The sequence below is a fragment of the Capsicum annuum genome, chromosome 3 (assembly GCF_002878395.1).
Source record: "Capsicum annuum cultivar UCD-10X-F1 chromosome 3, UCD10Xv1.1, whole genome shotgun sequence".
NCBI lineage: Eukaryota > Viridiplantae > Streptophyta > Magnoliopsida > Solanales > Solanaceae > Capsicum > Capsicum annuum.
This window is the reverse complement of record NC_061113.1, coordinates 246,024,306-246,032,609: the sequence shown is the minus strand read 5'-3', so window position 1 is coordinate 246,032,609 and position 8,304 is coordinate 246,024,306. Positions and strand designations below refer to the sequence as shown.

Below are 8,304 nucleotides of genomic sequence, written 5' to 3'. Positions count from 1 at the left end.
TCGAATGAAATTAAAGATTAGTATTTAGAAATATTCCTAATTAAATTTAACAATAAGAAATTGGTAAACATATGAGGAGGATCAAAAGTGCTCTTTTTGTAAATATGAAAGATGAGAATTGCTCAACTAATACTTCAAGGACTATTTGAACTTGCATCAAAATATAAGGGACAATGTTTGTTATATTTTCCTGTCAGATTCCGATTCCAAATGTACTTGGACTCTGTCCGCCAATACTTGAGATTTCCTAAGCATATCTAGGGGGGCTAGGCGTCCGACTCGCTTCCGCAGCTTGAGATAGATTTTTCTAATCTACTGTCCAACGAGATGTCTGTTGATTGGTCAGAGCTTCATAGCTAGACGTCTGAATCTGATTGAAGACTACTTAAGTTTTGGCACTGTCTGCAAATCTTGGCACTCTGCAGCCACCAAGAACAATTTCAACAGTGACCTGCCTAGAGTGCCATGGTTGATGTTAGCTGAAGAAGAGAATAATAATAACGATGCAAATAATGGTGATAATGATGGCAGTGACTGTCGAAAATTCTTCAGCATTTACAATGGCATGATTTTGAAGAAGAGGATTCCGAAAGCAAGCGGGAAACGTTGTTTGGAATCTATGGGATGGCTTATGACAGTCGGAAAAGATGACTGTGAATGTAGTCTGCTACATCCCTTCTCTGCCGTTCAGATTGAATTGCCTCATCAAAATACCACTGAAGAATATTTTTACCACGAGACTGGCACGCCGATGTGACTTCTTCCATAAAGCAGTTCTGTCGGCTAGTCCTTCTCATACATCTAATTATGTTCTTATGGTCATTGAGGGAGGTATGAGTAATCTTAGTTTTTGGAGACCAGGAGATTTGAGATGGACAAGGATTAGCTGGGATCAAGGCTTAGACTTTGCTGCACAGGTTGATGTGACCTATTTTAACGGGCATTTTTATTAGGTGGATTATAAGGGCCGCGTCCTAGTTCATGATATTGCTCGCCCTCAACCCGCTACAAATGTCATAGCGCATTTACAATTCAATTGTCTAGACCGACAAGGCCAGTTATACATCCTAGAATCACTAGGATCATTATTTGTAGTTGTGCGACATGGTGTCCAAACTAGGTACGCCGAAGATGATGGTGACAGGTTTCCACTAACCTACATCCGGATGGAAGGTGAGGAGAAGGACGAAATTTATTGGACAACAAATTTTCGAGTTTTTCAGGTTGATTTAGCTGCTGGCAAAGTCACGGAAACCAGGGAGTCGGGGGACAGAGCTTTTTTTATTGGTAATAATGCTTCTCTATCGGTTCAAGCTTCTCAATTTTCAGGAATCAAGTCCAATCATATTTATTTTACCGATGATTATTGGGAAACACACCTCTTCTATCAAGAGGGAGGGGGCTTGGACATGGGGGTATTCAGCTTAGCAGATGGCAGTATCCAGCCGCATTACAAGGGACTTTCCCTTAGTAATATCTGTCCTCCAATTTGGGTCACACCAACTCTGTATTGAGCCAGACTCCTCTTTTACTTAATTTATTTGTTATGCTCTATGTTATTGTTTCAATGTAAAAGTAGAATAATTCTTAATTTAAATAATCACAACCTGTCACCGTTGCTTCCATCTATTTGTATCAGAATGCGATTAGTATTCGCCTTGATTTCTGAGCTTCTTACTCTAAGTGTTCAAGATCTAATAATATTGAGGTGCAGTCACTATTTATATACTAGTCTCTTTCGAGAACATTCTGGATCCGTTATGCAACCATCTTCTAGCTGTCTGTGTCTAGCTGAAATATAAGAGAAAGAGGGAGTAATGCATTTTCTACTGCGGTGGTCTGGTGATCAATGAATTGGTAAATGCATATTTTTGGGGCATTTGGTTGGCCATGTTAGTGGTTTTATCCGTAGACTGAAGTCTAAGCTTGGAGAACGTTAAAAATGAACATGGTATATAATAATAATTATACATGCCCTTTTGGGGTATCGCATCCCATGCTGAAACTTGTATCGTAGAGCAGTTCATAAGAATATATCACATGACAGAGAACACGTTTGCAGTACGCGGAACATATAAAGTTCTCTGCTTCAGAAAAATCGAATGACTAGAGGACTTTGGTCTTACATCTAAATTATATGTAATCCTGCTGGAAACATGTTTATATTTACTCTCTCACGATGATGAAGAAATCTATTAGTGTTGTATAATCAAGGCTTTATTATCGTTTATTAGTTTTGCCTCACCTGCAGCATCATCTTATTGGCAATGATTATATGGCTGTTGGCATGTCACATATTGTTGCAGTGCCATCTTTTTTTCGTCCTGTGTTACGTATTTCTATTACATGAAGATTTTTTAGAGGAGTATATTGTTTCCTTTAGTTTCATAATTAGCTAATAGTTTCATAGTTAGCTATGTACAGCTTTTACCTCCTCTCTCTTCTTAATGTTTTCAAATTTGCAAAATACTCATCTGATCTTTAAAAGTTTGTTATGCTGTTGGAAGACATACTATACTGGAAATTTCACAAGATATGGATGACCATCCGTCTGTGCATTGTGTGGACTATATGGATTGAAAGAAACAGGAAACGTTTCTAAAATAAAAGGAGATGATATCTCTTGTTAAGTATAGGTGTATGCAGAATTTGTACTTGTAGATGAAAGGAATTTGTACTTATTCCTTTTAGCTTTTAGTTTCTTTTTGAGTATAATAGGTCTAGGTGTATAATTCCCTTACATTTCAAGTAAATGTTTTCAGTAGTCCTTCATTGGAGAGTTGTCCTCGCAAAAGACATCACTTGAAAGTATATGTGGTTTGCATTTTCTTTTTTTCAAACTTAGGGTGCTTATTTGATTGATAATTTTTAACTATGCAGAGCTAGATGTAAGGAACTGGAAGAAAGTAAGAAACATAAAAAAGGTTAGGAACTACAGTCTGCATGGTTTTAAGGTTGCATATTTTTTGTGCTAGGGAGATTCTTAGGTAATTGATTCTTGTTATGTTATGCATAAGGTCTTTAGTTATGGATAATGCTTGCATATGACTTAGAATTTTTGGGCTGAAGTACAGCTTCCTTGTGTAGTGTTTCAACTATATAAACTACACTATATTGCGGATTTCAACTTACTGGCGAAAATTTGCTTGAGATTACACAGATTTTGATTAGAACTTCAACACCTCAAAAGTATTGCATGAATATCAAGATCAGTAAACAAAGTTGAATCCTGCGAGGTTATGTTAGAATGTTGGCCTTATTTCTCTGAGATATGAGTATTTGTAGATGCTATGTAAAACTGCATATAGTTATTTTCTAATTTGCATTTATTTGTTAGGAAAAAAAGTATGACTTGGAACTGGAAGGGTCTGTTTTTGGGGAGAAATTCATAAACAAGATGTATATTCCAAGTAGCAGAGTTCAACATAAGATAGCTTGGTCAAGATTAATCTACTTGATAACCGATAGAAACAAAAGATGCTTTGCAGGCACATAACTTCAGCTTACAATCAGAAATATGTGTATATTGGTATTACTCGAACTAGCCATCCCTTGGGAACCGTCTCCCCTTTTACCCTGCAATGAAAGGCGGATGGATGGCTTAGCCTTGCCTGTAGTTAGAATGTAGAAATTCCTTTGAAAGGCTTAATCAATAGGAGAAGATGCACACAATGGCTTTTGCTCAGGTGCTGCGCACATGCTTCTAGGCTTATCTTCTACTAAGAAACTAATCTAAATTGAAACCTTTATTTCTCATAATCATGTTAGGAAATCAAAAGGAGAAGACAAATGGCCTTCCAGTTTACCTCTGTCAATGAAACAGCAACAATTTATAATGTGCTATAGCTGATACTCATTCATCCCTGGTACATGTACTCTTATCATCTGTTCAGTTCCTTTAGTTGCAGAATAAGCTTGACTACAAAGTTGAGAACTGAAAGAATAGTTATAGTTGATAAGATATGTGTGATAAATAAGGTTTGCTGGTTAGTATTGTCACAGGAGTTGTTCAAATTGGCTTTCAATGCTAAATGTTGATTTGAATGTTTGTACCACCATATTTAACTTGCTGGAGATATTGGTACCTGATGGGATGCTATATCCCATTCAAAGGGATATCAGTAATAAGTTCCATCATGCATTTTTTGGACAACGTGGAAAGAAATTATAGATGTTTCGAGAACAGTTATTGGGCCACACCATTATTCAGTTCAAATCATTGCAGTTACTTTCCCTTGATGGTGTAATTGAAAGATGCCCAGGACGTAAACATATTCTTTTGATTTTCTTAACTCTTGATAGACATCAGAGGGTAAAAACATTTTTGTTGTACATATTTTGGCACCAGCATGGTATTTTACGTTTAGTGTGTCAACTTGTACTTCTGTTTGATTTGCCGGCTTTTATTGAAAGTGTGCTATAACTAGGTCTTATTTTCTACACTTTGACCACATTTTCTCCTTATATTGTCGCAAAGGTGTTTTGCTTGATTTGCAGGCTTTTATTAAAGAGGAAATGTGCTAACCAGATTTGTATTCTATACTTTGACCACATTTTGTCCTTTTATTTCTATTGATAACGAAGATAATCTTTTTTAATTACAAACAACATAGAGATTTTGTTAATATGTGCAACAAACTAGCTGGATACGTATGCTTCCGCTATTACGTTAACCATAGAGATTGTGCATCTATGGACTCTGTCGTCATACCAGGTTCATTACAATAAAATACATCTGGAACACCAAGAGGGTCAGCCAACACAGAATAAAGAGTAGAGATGCATTTTTTTTTTTAACTTCTAAATTCCTGCATTGACTTGGCATCTTTAGAATGCAAAAGAAATTATCAGTGGGAATTTCATTTTCAAACCTCCTATGTATCATTTATCAATTCTCTTCTCAATCTGCCTATGACAACAATGGAAGAGGAGCGCTTACTGCTGTCTGTCGCTGCTTTTTGGCTATTGCAGTTTCCGAAGAAAATGGATATGGTGCTGAAGGGAGTGTGATTGACTGGACTACTTGATTAGAAGAAGGATTAAAGTTACTTTTCTGCTTTGATTTGTGGGGTGAATACTCAGGGAATGTTTACGTCATGCAACAAATCTAGAGTGGTACTTTTTCTTGGTATACAAAAAGGAAAATAATGGATTAAAAATATATTTAAAAAATGCATTATTTAGTGGAGATGGGAGTAAGGATCTCGTAACTTTACTGGTTTGGGCGATTCTGTATATTTGGGTTGCATCAAAAGTTGATAAAAGTGCATTGAAATTCTAAATTAATAATTTGTTTGGAAATTGACTGAAGAGCTTCAGTGTCTTTGTTGTTTCTTGCTCTTGAAAGTAAATTAGGCGTGCTGCAATTTTGCATTGTTGAGCCATCTCAACGTATATGCGCCTTCTCTCTCTTTATTTTGGGACTGGTTCCTTGTCGCGACTAGTGATTTTTGCCCACACAGGCCCATATTTCAACAATAACTTTCAGATTTATGCAATATTACAAGGACAGTCAGTTTTGTTTCTCCACCATATATCGTTGAATTGCTGTTGTTTCTTTGTCATTTTCTTAATCTTTGTACATCTGAATTTTTTCCCTCGTATCTCCTTAAAACTATTCTTCAGTACAATATCAAAAAAGGAGGAATTTGTTATTGACGTTTTTGTTGCTGTTGGTGAAATTAGATAATATTACAACTGAAAATTACAAATCAATAAAGAAAAAAATACTATTTTCTTCTTCTACGACTGAGGCACGGATATCTCGCTCTCTTTAAAGAGATTCAAGCCCACTTCAACAGTTGTTTCACCGGTCCAGCAGTAATACTCTTGACTTGTCCCCTCCAGTATACAACAGACTATTCACAATAACTCAACAACTCTGGACAAGAGTTGAGTTTAAAGCTCACAAAATAAACATATCCTTCAACTAATAAACTATCTTTAATAAATGAATTTTTTTATTAACCCACAGTTTTTCTTCACTTCTGTTTCTCATTTTGCCGTGCATGCTGTCTTCTTATATAGAAAAATATGCTATCATAATTAGTAGACAAGACATAGTGAAAGCTTAAAGAGCATGCCACTAGACAAACAATAGTGAAAGTAAAAGAACAGCACACTAATATTGTGATAATATTTAAAATGAACCATCAGTTGCAAAAGCGATTCATTTGATATTAAGATTTTTCTAGACTTGAGGAATTGTTTCTCTATGCAAGTTTATAATGATGATGGAGGCTTTTCATTAACTTGATTCTATGATTTGGTTGATCCACTTAGAAATCATCTTTAATATACATGTTCTTGTCAACTCTTTCATACCACATGTTCTGGAATTAGATTTCTCATGTGGATTCCATGAATCGTTGGGACAAAGTTTTTCTTCTTTCTCCTTGTCTGAAGTATCTATTTTAACACCTTACGTATGTTTTCTTAGCCGGCGTGTTGATGATCCATAACCCCTAGTCTAAGTTGAAGATAATTCGTTTCATTGATTCTCTCTTCTTTTTTTCTATATCTTAGTGAGTAGAAAAGTGTTTGTCAACCTAATGATGACAAAGTGCAGTAATTGTGATATCTCAATCCTTGCTTGCCTCTCCATTTCCATGGTGTAAATGAAATATGATTTGTGCGACTTTTTTAATGATATGTGATTTTTACAAGTTAATATATTAAATGTTTAAAACAGGATATGAACTCACTGATCGACTCGCCCCGTGGTTCATGCAACACGAGTAATATTATGTCATGTCATTGAGATGCATTCAGACCCCAGTTGTAGTTGCAGGATTTCACTGGGTATGTTGTTAGTCAGTCAGATGCATGATCTACTTTAAGGTAGTCCGGTGCACTAAAGTTACCGCTATGTGCGGTGTCCAGGGAAGGCCCCACCATAAGGTTATATCGTACGCAGCCTTACCTTACATTTTTTGCCAGAGGCTGTTTCCAAGGCTTGAACCCATGACCTCTTGGTCACATGACAACAACTTTACCGGACAACTCATATTAAGAGACAAGAAATTGATGGTCATGATATTTCATTTGCTAGGGTATGTCATATTTATGGTATATCAAAGTAGTGGGAGGTACCTATTGGTTTTGGGAACGTTGTGTATTTGTTTGTTCATGCGGAAATGTCTGCATGAAGACGTCAATGTAACTTGAGTGAACTTTATCAGAAAAATTATTTTTTTGATGCTTTGGTATTAATACGCTCGTCTTTTCTATTTTGCAATGTAGTGATTCCTTATACAGTGATTATGTTACATATACTTCTGAGTTCTGATATGAGTATGTTGAACTTTCTTGTTAAAGAGTTCGGTAGATAAAGAATTTCTGTTCAAATATTCTTTACTGTAGGATTTATCTATGTAGATGCTTACAACTCTAATATTGAATTGAAAAGATCATTTTTTAATGCCCGAGTGCGTAAGGTAGGTAGGTATCCTTTGCATGTCATGGATGTGAAGCCAGGTTATATTCGACAGCTACACGGGTTAATTTTTCCAGTCTAATCTTATGTTACAGATTGAATCTTCAACTGTCTTCCATATTTCCACAGACGCATGAATATTTTATACTAGTAGTCGTTGGTATCATTTTGAGCCTTGTAATTTAAATTTGCAGTCTACCCCCTTGCATGGAAAAAAGTTCAAATGGGATTGCATTGACATTAGAAGATATCATTAGTCAAACTCTCATGTTTGTGTAATTGTAACTGAAGTGATAGAATATGATCATCTTTTTGTCAGAGATTCGGACTTTCTGGGTGTCAAGTAAACTTATAGACAGGGGCAGAGTCACCTTTGATGAAGGATGGTCAGATGCACACCCTTCGTCGGAAAATTATGTGGTGAATTGAGGTTAAATGTTAATCTTAATGAGTGTATATTTAATTTTGCACACTCTTAACATAGCTGAGAATAAAATTTGCACATCCTTTGCTGAATTTCTGGCTCCGCTACTGCTTATCGATTAAATTAATCAAATTATTCATTTTTTTAATATATAAGACAATTAACCAAACAATTAATTAAAAAACACAATAATAAAATGACAAAACTTGATCTTTCAATAATATGCAAATCGAGATCGAACACACGACCTATGAGCAACAAAATTGCCGCTTTGCGACTTACACTAGATAGTGTTTTGGCATTATGGGTGACAGATTTAATATTTGACTATATCAGTATTAAAAAAACAAATGCTCCAAACTGGGATTAAATACACGACCTGTAGGCAACAAAAGTGACACTTTGTCACTTACACTAGATAATATTTTAGTCTTATAGATGACAG

General features: G+C 35.7%; 1 pseudogene; it reads left to right on the top strand.

Annotated features, from left to right (window-relative positions):
• The first annotated feature begins 173 nt into the window (after positions 1-173).
• On the top strand, positions 174-1,662 carry LOC107864877 (annotated as a pseudogene).
• The last annotated feature ends 6,642 nt before the right edge of the window (positions 1,663-8,304 follow it).